The following is a 13,950-nucleotide window of genomic DNA, read 5'->3' as shown; positions in this document are numbered from 1 at the left end:
CATGGGCATGCTTGCCCCTCTGTGGAAAATTGTCTCTGGTAAATCTGTGCTGCCCAAAAGCAGGAGATAAACAGTTGGGAATGCTCCGCCTGGATGATCAGAGTTCTGGGCGTTGAGGAAGGAAACACAGCATCAGCGTTTGCCATGAGGAGAGCACAGCCCAAACTGCCACTGCTGCCCATCAGGACCACGAGCATCTCCGGGCTCCTGGTCCCTTACACCGCTGCCTGCTCCAGGGGCTCACCCTCCCTGCAACACAGAGATTCAGGACTTCTCCAGCGAGGTCTGTACCTCCCAGCTTGAGAAACCAGGAGGTGACATCTACTTTCTAGCTGGTATTTCGTTACAGAATGCATTCCCGTATTAATGAAACAAATAAACTCCTCCTTCCCTCAAAAAGCGATGCTCCTACTATTTAAAAGGTCTCCAATGGTGAAAGCACTGGGGCACTCTGCCTCCTCTGCCTTATTTCTGACACAGCCTGAGGTCACCTGGGAGATAATGCAGTAATTCAAGAACAAAAAAAGTGGTTTAGATCCAAAGAAGCTCATGGGTTTGGGCAGCTGAAGCTGCTCCAAGCTGGGCAAAGGCATTTGCAGCTCATGGGCTCAGACACATCACCGAGTTACAGGTATGTGAGGTTTCCACATCCCAAATCTGTGCTGTAACTCGAGGTCAGTCCCCCTCTTCCACGAGCAGCTAAAACCAACCCAAAAGAGACTTCCTGAAGCGGAATTAATGGGATGCAAATCAGTCCGAAGTGTGATATACAAGCACTTTGGGCTCCTCTTATCACACAAGCATCTTCAGGCAGCTGGGGTGTGTAACCTTTCTCTCTTTAGTACTGCTGCTGTGGTCTCAGGTCCCAACAAACCAGAGGGAGCATATGGGGATGAAGGGGTGGGGGGGCTGATTTGCAATGGCAGTTGCTAATTATGCATAATTTATCCTAAACCCTGAGTTACCCACTAATATGAATCCATGCCTGTAGCCAGCAATGCCACATCCACATTGAAAAAACCTTCTCTTTAAAGCTGAGCCATTCTTTTCTTACTATTCCTTGGTATTTCTCTACTATTTTATTACACTTTTCCAATGTTAACAGCACTGAATTCCATCCGAAGCACTGGTAGAAACCCAGCACCAAGGAACCCCAGCCGCAGAGGTGTTACATGAGGGGCTGCACAAAGAGGGGCAGCAGCAGGCCACGAGATGACACGGGCAGAGGAGAAGGACAAGGACGGAATACAGTGATAGTGGATGACATGAGGTTTACAGAGCTCAGGAACCCATCACTTAAGAGGATGCAACTCTGCTGACTCCATCGGGCAGCAAAGGGATCAGCCTCCCTCTCCCAAGAGGACTCTGCTCACCCAGCAGCTCCCCAGGCAAACAAAGCCAGAGGCTGCAAGGGTGGGAGTGGGCTCATGGACCGGGCAGGCAGCACTCAGAGCCACCTCCTTTACTCCAAAGCTTTAACGCTCTGCTCGGCAAAGCCAGGACTGAATCCATCAAGTGTTGGTCCAAGAAGGTTGGACCAGAGACCCCCGGAGACCCCATGCCAGACGCGCTGCTGTCACCTTCGTTCCCTACCAAGCAAACAAACCCTCCTTGCCGACAGAAACCAAACCACACATTTCATCCAGCTTTTGGGAACATTTACAAAGCCCCACTCTGACAGCGAGGCTGCTTTACGTGTTGGCTACGCAGAATGTCACGCTCTGCACCTGCAGCATCACACCTACCTGCAGCATCGCGCCTACCTGCAGCATCGTGCTTACCTGCAGCAACATGCCTACCTGCAGCATCGTGCCTACCTGCAGCAATGCATCCATCTGAAGCTTCATGCTTATCTGAAACTGTGCCCACCTGCTGCATCGCGCCCACCTGCAGCATCGCACCTACCTGCAACATCGTGCCTACCTGCAGCAACATGCCTACCTGCAACAATGCACCTAGCTGCAGCATCGTGCCTACCTGCAGCAACATGCCTACCTGCAACAATGCACCTACCTGCAGCAACATGCCTACCTGCAGCACCGTGCCTACCTGCAGCAATGCATCCATCTGAAGCTTCATGCTTATCTGAAACTGTGCCCACCTGCTGCATCGCGCCCACCTGCAGCATCGCACCTACCTGCAACATCGTGCCTACCTGCAGCAACATGCCTACCTGCAACAATGCACCTAGCTGCAGCATCGTGCCTACCTGCAGCAACATGCCTACTTGCAGCAACGCACCTACCTGCAGCACCGTGCCTACCTGCAGCAATGCGCCCACCTGCAGCATCGCCGCATCGTGCATGTTTGACCTCAGCAGCCTTTGCACAGCGAGCTGCTGGAGCAGGCTATTAACACTTAGCGTTTTAAAGCCCAGCTTTTCAATCTAAGGCACAGGAAAACAATTTGAAGGTAAATAGGATTTATTAAAAGTTACCTCTGCAGGCTGTGCATACTGTGAAATTCTGGGGTGGCAGCAAGCTCTCCATGCACTTGGTTGGAGCTGGGCTTTCATGCAGTCAGAGATGTACTGATCTGCACGGCCTGTGGGACACACACTTGCATTGACTGATGCTTCCAGTGCCCACGCTCACTGGCCTGTGCACTGGCTCTGCAATGCTCCATGCAAGGTAATTAGTTGTTTTTGTCTCTCTGTGGCAAAAGTGGTTTTGGTAAGTGAATAATGTCAAGACTTAGGGCATAAGGCATCGCTATTACATGGGGTGGCATGCGGTGGCTGCAGAGCTTGAGTGCATCTCCTCTGAATCCCATGCCAGTAGGATGCTGGCACAGAGAGTCTGAGTTTATTTTGGCTTTTGCCTACACCGAAGCCTCCCAGAGTGAGACAGACATCACCCATCCTTGCTCTTGGCCTCCACTTCTGATCCAGACCCAGTGACCACGACCCGAATCGCTCCCCACCACCTTGCCATGATGAGGGCTACTGCAAGAACACAACCCTATTACTGGGACCCACTGTACCACAAATAGTATTTTTTTTTGCCTTGGCCAGCTGTAACTGGGCTCCTCTCACTCCAAGAGCTGTCCAGTGGATGTTGGCATGTCCGAGCTCCCTCGTTGTCTGCTCAAGCCCTGCATTTGCCCACCTGTGGGGGTCCCATTTGAGAGTCTCCTGCCTGCCAGCACCTCCCCAGTGTCAACCCTCCAGTGCTGAGGGTCAAGTCAGCTTTCCCCAAAACCTCTGGCAACGCTGAGTGTCCCCATCTGACCTCATCTGGGATGCAGCCCTGGGCTCTGCAGCCAATTCAGCACCCAGGTGCCCAAGCCCCATGGGCAAACGCACGCTAGAACGGGTTCAAACCCTCTCCCGAGCACCCACCAACTCCTCCAATTTCAATCCCAATCCTGCTATTCCCACATGACGCCCACTCCTACCGATCCCACCCGGCTCCATCACTTTGCCTGGTGTTGATCCCCTTCCAGCACTTCAGAGGAGATACCATATGCTTCCTTCAGTAATTACCTGACAAGTTGGAGGAGAAGGCTTCTATTTAGTCTAACTTGTTGGGCAACGGGAGCTGTTTTGTTGAAACATTTTCCATCCGAAATTATTCTGCCCATTTCTGCTCCTGCCCCGGGTCTGTTCAGCTCTGACTTTAATTCCATGTATTTTCCACAACCAGGTGCTGTGCCCGGGTCCATCTGCAGGTAACCCCCTGTACATCCATATCAAGCAAACGAGATATAGCCTGCAATTATCCGTAAGAGGCTTAAAAGCAACAGGGTTTGTGATTTTAGATAGAAAATCCTGGCAGGTAGCCAGCTGTAATCACGGACGGGGAGAGGAAGGCATTTTCTGTGCCACAGAAGAAACCTTGGTTTTAAAACACACAGTTATTAATTTTCATCACCAATAATAACAAGAGCAAAATAAACAGCAATTTTTTTTTTTTTTTTTTTCAGAAAAGCTGCCAAAAGCCAGGCAGCATTCATTGTTTTTCCAGGAAGAAACACATGCGAGGATGAAACCATCAACATGAAATTGGCTTTGAAAAACTGTCACTTCTCCTAAAAATTCATTTGCTACAAAATAGCTGTTTTCAGAAAAACTGAAAGCCTGGCTACAAAACCCTTTGATGGAATATGGCTGGACCAGTCCTCAGCTGCGTCTTAAACTTTTCCCAGCTCCGTGCTGGGGCTGAGAAGCATTAGCGCAGGTTAAACATTTTAATTATTGAATTTATTTAATAAAATTATTCGTGCTGCAAGCGTAAAGAAAAGGAACGTCTCGTGGACCCAGAGCCACAGGACTTCCCGGGTTTGGGTGCATTTAGCTGGCTACAAGGCGCATCCCTGGGCAGAGCAAACCCGGAGAGGCTCGGCAGCAAACCCCGTCTGTCACCCAAGAGCGAGAGGTGCAACCAGGAGTGCAAACCACCACAGACACATCCCAGCTGTGGTTTTGCCCATTTTTTGCAGTTTTTGCATCATTCTGAATGGCTGCTTCTGGCCGCACCTCCTGGAGGCAGGAGCTGCCAGCCGGTGGCTGCTATCTCGTTAAGCCTGTTTCCCGTAATCACTCATCAACGGGGCAGAAAATAACGCCCAAACCCCTTTCACTGGTTCAGATGCCAGAAAACCTTTAAAAAATAAATTCCAGTGACTTGGGGTTTGGTTCTACCTTGAGGTTTTTAAACTAGATTTGTGACGTTGGGAAGCCCAAGCATAGACCTTCGTTCACCCTCCGATCCCACTTTTCAGAGGACAATGCCTGTAAATTCCTTTCTTAGTGCATCCCAGGTTGGGAATAGAGCAAAAATTCCTTAATGACTACATTTTAAAATACATTAACATACATTATTGTACACAGGACAGTGTTTCCAAACAAATCCTGAGCTGCTCTTTTCACTGAAGGATTAGCGTAGCATTAATTAAATTGGGGATTAATTTAGCATGTGCTTCAAGCTGGCTGCAGAATATTCTGTGGTGCAGATTAGACAGCTTTCTATTTCTGGTGTTGGCTTTCCTTGGTTGGGGCTTTCTGCTCAGAGCATCGCTCGAAAAATCTTAATAAAGCTCCATCTGACTGTACGCTCGGGCGCGGGCTACAAAGTTCATCCCTGTGAATATGCAAGAAGCTGCAATTAAAATAAGAAATGCTGCCAAAGGCACGGAGCTACCCTTCTCCCCCTGCCTTATTATGTCCTAACTGATCCACTTTTCTCTGGCAATTAACATCTGAAGCTGTGCTTGGCACTAATTTATTGGGAATTGAAGATACAGGCTGAGCCACGGGTCGTTTCTAGCTGGAGCTGTCACCTGCCAGCTCTGGCGGCAGCTCCCCGGGAGATACTCCTGCCCACAGAGAACATCCCACACACCTCCATCTGAGAAAAGGAGACGGTATTTTCTCAGCTGGTTCACATTCTGACTCTATTCGAAGGCGGCCTGAAGGTTTATTTTGAGTAATAAGCCTTCTCCTGTGCCGTCAAGAAGTAAGCACAGAGCTGGAAGGTTTGGGTTCTCCCCACTCTTCTCATCCTTTGCCTCAGTTTCCCTGTCTGTAAAATGGGAGCGATGCTGCTGCTTAACTCGCTGGGCTGGAAGAGCCACTGGTGGCTCTTCTACATTCTGCAAAGCACGGTTCGACATCGCAGCGTATCACTGCGGTGCAAAGGCAGGGACCATCTCATGGGGACAGCATCCTCAAGGGGTACGGGCAGCACCAAGCGCAACATCTGGAAGGATGCCCAGATGTTCATCCCTGTGCTGGCTGCATGGCATCGGTGACGGGTATGTCGAGACCATGGTCTCTTGTCTCCCTCGGGGAGGAAGGCTCCCCAGGAGCAGGGGGGTGGCCGTGGCAGCACAGACATGCCCAGAAGATGCTGTGAGACATCAAGGTTCATCTCTAGTTTTTATGGCATCCTTCGCTCTGTACTGCCATGGAAATGATGTGCATCAGAGTAAACGCTCCTCCACCTCCCGTATTGGCCACCGGGGCTGAGCACCCCGAGTTGCTCTGGGTGTGCAAAACAGCATGGCCACGTCCCGGCTCCCACCAGCTGAGTAACCCCCTCAACCCCCTGCATCCCTCTTGCATCCCTCTTCCAGCTCAGCAGCACATGGGACCCGTCTGTGTGTCCTCACGTTACCCGCTGGGGTCTGTGCCCGCAGGTCAGCACCTCCTGAGCACGTTGGGCTCAGCACACTAGTGGGGCACCCAGGACCCACAGCGACCCAGAGGACGTGACCTGTGGTCCCAGACTCGGGGAGGTTCAACTGCCGCTTCAACCAGACTGTATCTGTGCAGAAATCTTAAATAAATGCCTAACGTTCACGTTTTTCCTAGACAAAAAATTATAGATGAAAAAAACCCACCCAAATTGTCATGGAAACATTAACTGTAAGAAAACAGGACCTGCAAGCCTGCTACAAAAACACATGGAATCATAAGAAACCAGTTTCACACCAGTGAAACCAGTTTTTCTCCCATGTGCGTGCTCTCATTTCTGTGGAAGTGTGTTTTGCTTCGCTTAAAGTTGCTTGGTAACAGGATTAAGTGAAGCTGAAATAAGTATTTGCAGCAGGGTTCGGGGAGGTTTGAACGCGTTCGTGTGACAGGCAGCCGAGCCGACGCAACTTTCCCCACTAAAAACCAGTTGCTTGAAATTTGTCCTGTGTATTTTGCTGTTGCGGGCTGTGCTTTGACTGCTGTTTTGAAAGCAATCAGGGACTATGAAATTCCCCCCAGATGACAATGAGATGCCTACCACCGGCTGGGAAAAATACTGCGCATCCTGCTGGGATGTGGCAGGACTGAGAGCAGGATGCAGGTGGCAGGAGCATCGCTGAACCCAGCCTGGCTGCTCGCCTGCATTTAAGAGGGACAAAATAAACGTACAGAAGCTACTGCATGAGTGTGGCCAGGGCAGTGGGGAGCCCGTCGTGGTCTCATCCATCTGGCTAAGCTTTGGAGGGGTCTGGCTGCTCCTGAGTGTGTGGTAGGGCCAGCGCTGGCCCAAGGGAACAGGGATAAGTTGATGCTGGAGAAAACAAAAATGTCCCCAAAGTGGCTGGAGAAACAGTCCCTGTTGTAGAAGAGGGGAAAACCTCACTAACTGCTTTCCAGGAGGGGGATATTGCATTTAGGGTGGGGGCGACAGGATGGGAAGTCCTGTAATCTACAGGTTATAGTCCTACACAGAGGGCTGATGGAGCCCACCCAGCCCGGCCAGGTCCCTCAGCCTTGTCCCCTCTCTGCTGGGAGGCCAAAAGGCAGGACATCACCTCCCAAGCCGTTCCCCTTTGCAACCTTTTGAGCGCCCCAAGGAATGCTGTCTCTTCTCTCCAAGGGGATCTCCTTGCCACAGTCCCTGCCGGGGTTCGTGGGTGCTGCAGTGATGCTGCCGGGGTCCCCGCTGCTGCTGGAGGGCTCACCGCTGCCGGCAGCACCAACGCCAGCTCCGGGCAAGCCCTGGGCTCAGCTCGGGACACTTAACATCTATTTTCAGGTTTCTGTCACCAAAGGAAGGAGGCAGGCAGCTCCGGAGTGATTCATCCCACCCCAGGGAGATGTCTACAGCAGGATGAGTCACGTCCAAGGTGGTGCAGCTCCCCTCCACTGAGCCAAGGCAACTCCTTCATCTCCACGAGCAGCTACGATAGGATCAGATAAGCACAACTGTGCCCCAATGGGAAATTCAGGCGTTCCCTTTTCGGAGCTAAGGAACTGATCAAGGTAACCAGCTTCTCTCTCTACAAACCCTTCCCCGTAGCTACGAAATCAAACCTTGCCGCTTCAAAGCGCTGCTGAAAACCTGCAACGGGGGCTTCACGTTCCCCTGGTCCTCTCCCATAACCAGGGTTGGGATGACAGGGGGAAAAAGGATTGTCTCCTGATGGACCAACTTCTCTCTCACGGAGGTGGAAAGTGATGTGAGACCCCTGCAAACATCACCCAGGAGCCGAAGAACCCAGGTAGATGTGGCTCCAGCACATCAGTGACAATCTCAAGCCTTTGATGGTGCTGGAGAGCAGATGAAGAGCAGCACAGCAGCACTCTGTGACAAGCTCCGCTATAGCAAGTCATCAGGTACTTCATGTGCAAGGTTAAAGATTTATTCTGGGAAATTACACCCAAAAGCCCTGCACCTGAAAGAGCTACCAGGATGAAAGGCCACCAGCTTGTGTTAAAGGCAAGCAAGGTAGCTTGGTTAGCTGTAGAGGTAAATCAAACCTTCCTCTTTATCTCTTGGGATACAGTCAGAGTATTTCAGAGATGTTTGGTGAGGTTTTTTTCCCTTTTCTTTCTTTCTTTTTTTTTTTTTTTTTTTTAATGAAAAACCTCATCTCCTTGTATCTGAAAGGTGCAGACAGCCTGGCTTTTGGGGCTGCAACAGGAGCATGGGGGGCTGCTTCCCCACCTCGACCGCCTTGCAAAGGGGATGGGAGCACTGCTGTCCCAACTGTCCCCACGAAATAACACCTCTGGTTTGTTATTTCTCTTTGCTTCAGCGAGGAGGAATGTGCACAAAAAGAGAGAAGATAAAAAAGCCTTCTGCCTGCAGAGCCTGCAAGAGGGAGGCTGAAGGGGAGATTCTTCCAATGGCCCAAAGGCTGGAAAGGCAGCAGTGAGGTCTCTGCCACCTAATCCCAAAGGATAAGGGCACGGAGCCGATGCTTTTCACCTGGCACTGCTGGGATTTAACTACTGCGTGATTCCTACAGCCTCAACAGGGAAAATCTATATGGGCTATAAACCCCAGACCACAAGCTAACGCTAAGGCAACAACTACACCTACCTGGGACCCAAAGCTTTCCTACCAGCAATTCATTCCTTAATCCCCTGCTAAGCATTTTTTGGGGACATCTTCTACTTAATTATCTGTTTGTGGTGCTGGAAGAGGCGTGAGACGGGACACGATGGAGCTCCTTGCCCACGAAAGGCAAGCTCGGAGCAGAGGGTTTTGCCTGCTCCCTCCATTCCAAGCTCTCTGTAAAGCGCAGTCGCGGTTCATTACTCACCAAGTAACAGAAGGTGTTATAACAAACTACATTAAGCATATCCGCTATTTTTAGTTAAGCATATTGCATTTGCGTACTAAATCTGAGGGGCCATATGTCTCAACGTATATTATTAAAAAGCTTCTTACATAATATACGGGGCAGGAGAAACCGGCAGGTCTCCAGCAAGCCAAGCCCAGAGCTCTTTGAAGTGGTTTTGCTGGACGGCGAGGAGCCGGCAAATGAATATTTCAGTTCCTTGCTCCTCTCCTATTAAGCTTAAACTTTAATCATTAAAGCGGGGAAACAAGTGTCTTGTAACCTGCTTTACAGGCGGGGTCAAGCCAGGGCGGGGTGGGGGGGGTGGGGTGGCTCCTTGTGCTGCTCATACCAACGCTCCTTGGCAGGGAAGGAAAATAAATTCCCTTCCCACCTCGGCATCCTTTGGGAATCACGTGTGGCACAGAAGGGTGACCGTGGGAGGGAGGATAGCCAAAAACTAAGAGGGTGGTCAGAGCCACCCTGGTATCTTCTCCATCCCTGGGAGCTGCTGCCAAAAATACGGAGCAGGGGTGGGAGAGATATTTCCTCTGGAGGGGAGAAATATTCCCTGCATCCAGAGCTAGGGGTGCCGGCCCCCTGGGCCACCCATCTGCCGGCTTTTGCTTTGGCAAGCTGCTGCCACTGCAGGGACAGAAATTATTGGGGAAAAAAAAATAAAAATAAGAAAGGACACATTTTAAAGGCGCAGAAGCAGTTCTTGCACATCCCTCCCCACCCCTCCCCCTCCAGGAGCCTCGCCGCTTCCCCCAGAACATCTTGAAATATTAAATGGTGAAAGAGCTGCTGCTAATTTTGGCTGGTAGCAGAGCCAGATGGAAGCAGATTTCCCAGTGCCAAGGCTGGGTCCTGGCTCTGCTGCTGTCCCTTTCAGGGCGGATGGATGGACGGAGGGGACTGGGACACCTCGGAGGGTGAGCCCAGGGGTCCACCAGCTTTTGGCACTGCAAAAGGGAGATGTCATCTCCAGGTATGGGGCAGAGAAGTCAGCAGGATGAGGTTTCTCAAACTGGAGGTCCAAAGAGGTGCCAGGGAGATCTCCCAGCTCTGAGCATCACTGGTCCCCAGGAAGCCCCCCTGCCTCCTGACACCTGTCTGGGAACGTGGGTCCTGTGGGAAGGCACGATGATCCCAGAGTAGGAGAAAGGATGATGATGATTGTGGTGGGTCACCATCCCATGTGATGAACCCATCACCATCACCACCCTGACCTGCAGTGAAAGCCTCCATGGGACCACAAGGTCCACGCGGGTCATCAAAGCAAGCTGTACCAGGTCCAGCTCCTCCACAGGATCTGTACTTAATTTTCCATCCTGGAGGATGCTGCAGAGCTCACAGTGGTCCAGCACCACCAGCAGATAACCAGGATTTGCTCCCGCTGGGCCTTTATTCTGCAAAGACAAGACTTCCCTCTCGAGCCAAGCTTGCATCTCACCATCAGCCGCCCGCTTTCCCCTTTCTGCAGCCTCTCCAAGGAGTAATAAGCTCTTACAACTATTTATTTCCTCCTGGTCGCTCTCCAGGACACGCTGCTGGAGGCTGAAGCCCAGAAGTCCCCACAGGAGCAGGACTCTGCTGCCAGAGCCCACCTCCGGAGCTGGTCCCACGTGCTTTTGCATCTTTTCGGAGAAAAGCAATTACTCTCAGAAAACAAAGCCAGGCTGGATGGGAAAGCTTTGGAGTTAGCATCCAATTAAATAAAATTACTGCCGGTACAAGGACATTTGAAGACAGGTGGCGGACAGAGAGATTTTTACCATTTTGAGAAACCTTGACTCCGTCTGCCCTGCCTGAATTGCACTGACAGCTGTAGTTATGTCTATTTAATCTGCACTGCCTATAAATGTCGGGTGTTTGAGTGATGTAATTTCAAAGCACTTTGGTGAACTTGGCAACTAAGTAAACACTTATTTTAATGGAAAAGGATGCGCCTCAGAAGCCGTTTATGATTACAAAATTCCAGGGAAGAGATAGTCTATTAGAGTGGGGAAAAAAATCCAAGTATTTTAGTTACATCGCTCAGGAAAATGCTTCTCCTGCTTATATATTTGGTTGATATTTCAAAGCGTTGCCTAGAAAGGAGCAAGCCAGACCTGAAAACAACAGCTGACTTTTCTGGAGGTGGGGGAAAAAGGAAAAAGATAAAAAGAAACCCCAATCCCCTGCTCTAACTCAGGGATACAAGGGTGTAAGTCTTCGTCTTGTATTCAAAGCAATGCTTCGACAACTGGGATGCAGGATATTTTAGAGGGATTTAGTATTTTTCCACACATTTCTACAAGAAGTTTCAGAAAACTTCCCACCTGGTAACTTTTTTCCACTAGCAGTCCAATGGATTTTAGACCTTAACAGAAGAAAACCCAGAAGTCTGCCTGGGGAGTGCAGAATTTCATATTGCCTATTTCGTTAGCTCATCCGTGACCTCCTATTTTACGGCAGTCTTTCAGGATGAGGGTTGCCAAAGCGGGGAGAGCGGGTGGCCGCAGGAGGTGGTGCTCCCCCCGGGTCCCTTCTGCTTCCCACCACCGCCCTCCTAAGATGCCCTCACCCCTCCCAGCATCCCCACACCAAACCCCAACCCTTTTTGCACCAGGGAAGGATTTTCCCTCTCCATACATGTCCCACCTTCAGCCCAAAGCATCGTTGCTTCCTCGCAGCATCTCCACCCCCCTCCCCCTGCCCTCCCAAACCCCTTGGTGCTCCCCGCTCCAGCCCTCTCTCCTCCTGCCATCCCCCAGCGCCGCATATGGAGGATGCTATATATAAAAATATTTGCATTGTGTTGTAGTGCACTGCCCACGGCAAGGCCGGCAAGGCACAGACAGATCTCATCTGGCAGCAGGCAGGCTAATATTTTCCTTTGATAAAAATAACCTGTGAAAATTACATCTAGCGTGGCCTGCAGCGCTGCAATGAATTTTGCTGGAGGTGGGGGGGACACGACACACACAAAAGAAAAAGAATCAGTCAGTGCTAACCTGGAGATTTAAGTGGAAAACAGCGGTGCTGATACTGGATTTTGCTTCTGAATTTTTGCAAGGCACAGGGAGAAAACAGCAGCAGGGAAGACCAGGCAGGGGGTGAAATGCAGCCACAGGACAAAGCTCGAGGCGCAGCTGGACCCTGCGGAGGTGCTGGGGAGATGAGGTGGGTTTTCAAGAGAGATAAAGAGGGAACACATCTGCTGCCTCCTGCTTTGGCCAGCTCAGAGCTGCCCGTCAACTCTCAGGTGGTCACCAGGGTCCCTCCGTAGCCCACGTGGAGGGATGGGCGATACCCACCCCATCCTTTGGGGGCTGCTTGACTGATTTGGATGACAAACCACTTTTTCACAGGTGACGGAGGGTGGGATGGCTCCACCCCAGCTTTCAGAGCTCCATCACCCTGTTCATCACCCAAACCCACCTTCTTCCCAGGTGCCCAGACACCCAAAGAAATGGACCCTGCAAGCCAGGGGACTCCAACGGAGTCCTTGGTGGAACCTCATCCGAAATACTGTCGTCAGCTCTGGTGACTGGAGCCCGATGGATGGAGATGGGGAAAGGAGCACACCAAAGCTGCTGGGATGGGAAGAGCAGTGGGGAACCCGGCATTTGGGAGGAGTCCAACACAGCTTGGGTTGTGTATCGTCTGGCGAGATGAAGGCTATGAATCCTCTCTAAAAATACATCAAAGGCAAACACCAGACGGGAGCAGAGTGTTTCCACTGACAGGAAAATATTTGTAAAAAAAAAAAAATAAAAAAAATCCAAACTAGGATAAGCTAACGGTGAGTCAATTCAATCTGGAAATCAAAAGGTCTGGAGCCAACAATACAGGTTCATGGAGAAAGTGTATTGCTGGCATGGACAGCATCAATCCCACCCTGTGGTACTGAAGCCAGGACACCATCATCCCTTCTTCGAGGAGAGTCCATGCCCTTTCAAAGCCCAAAGGGATTTTGGCTGCACAGGCTCACGGACAGCCCCCCAGCTCACTCCAGGCTGTGTGGGTCACGGTGAAAGGCTGAGGTCCTCCACCATCCTGGTGGGCACCGTGCATGACTGCACCTGCTCTGCACCTGCTTTTGCAACCAGAAAGCAAAACCATGGGAGGGTCAGGTGGGGGAACCAGACCACCGGGGTTCTGAAGATGCAAACACCGCCTCCCACATCTCCCTGCTCTGACCTGGCCCCAAAGATCTGCATCGTTACCTCTGATAGACCCCAATGCCAACCTCGAGGAAAGATTTTGCCTCTGGAAACCTCAGTTCTCACTCTGGTACAGCAAGAGGGTCCTTGCCTCCACGGGACCCGCTCAGCATCCTTACGGCAGCAGCCCTGGGCTCACGTACGCTCCGGCATGGCAGCAGCCCCCCACCCCCCACCCGGGGCAGCAAAATGACCAAATGCACACCCAAAGCCTTGGTCCTGCTCCCTTGGCCACAGTGTGTGGGGGGGAGCCAGGAGCCAGAGGTGCAAGTGTTCTTGCTTCTATGAGTTTGCAGCTTCCACCCATTGAAGACTAACTTGTATGGCAGCAATAATGCTTAATTATTGGGTTTATTATTGAAGTCTTTACAGAAGCCCATGCAACATTATACAAACAACCCCGTGAGGCCATTGCTACCGCTACAGAAATAAATATCTGCACTGAAGGGCATGACGATGAGACACTGAAGATAAATTGTTCCTGGCTCCTGGGATGGAGTATAACAAACTGCTGTGTAATGTTAAAATGTGTCAATTTTTCCCTTGGGAACACACTCAGATAAGAGCCTGGAGCGTGAGAAATGCATCTCAATTGGGACATCATTGAAATAAATGGGATTTTTTGCCATGCCCCCCCTGCCAAGCCAGCTCTGACATCCCTTGTGATGCTGTCACCCCACTGAGCTGGCCTCAGCCCCAGCCCGGGATTAACGGGAGTCCAGCGCCAGGACCC

General features: G+C 51.1%; 1 protein-coding gene across 3 annotated transcripts in view; it reads right to left on the bottom strand.

The window, feature by feature from the left end:
* The window catches only part of ASIC2 (acid sensing ion channel subunit 2), a 510,130-nt gene that overhangs the window by 20,695 nt on the left and 475,485 nt on the right, over positions 1–13,950 (bottom strand). The window lies entirely within an intron of this gene.

Source organism: Falco cherrug, chromosome 20 (genome assembly GCF_023634085.1).
Source record: "Falco cherrug isolate bFalChe1 chromosome 20, bFalChe1.pri, whole genome shotgun sequence".
Lineage (NCBI taxonomy): Eukaryota > Metazoa > Chordata > Aves > Falconiformes > Falconidae > Falco > Falco cherrug.
Note: the sequence above shows the minus strand (reverse complement) of the source record. Positions and strands in the feature narration are given on the sequence as shown.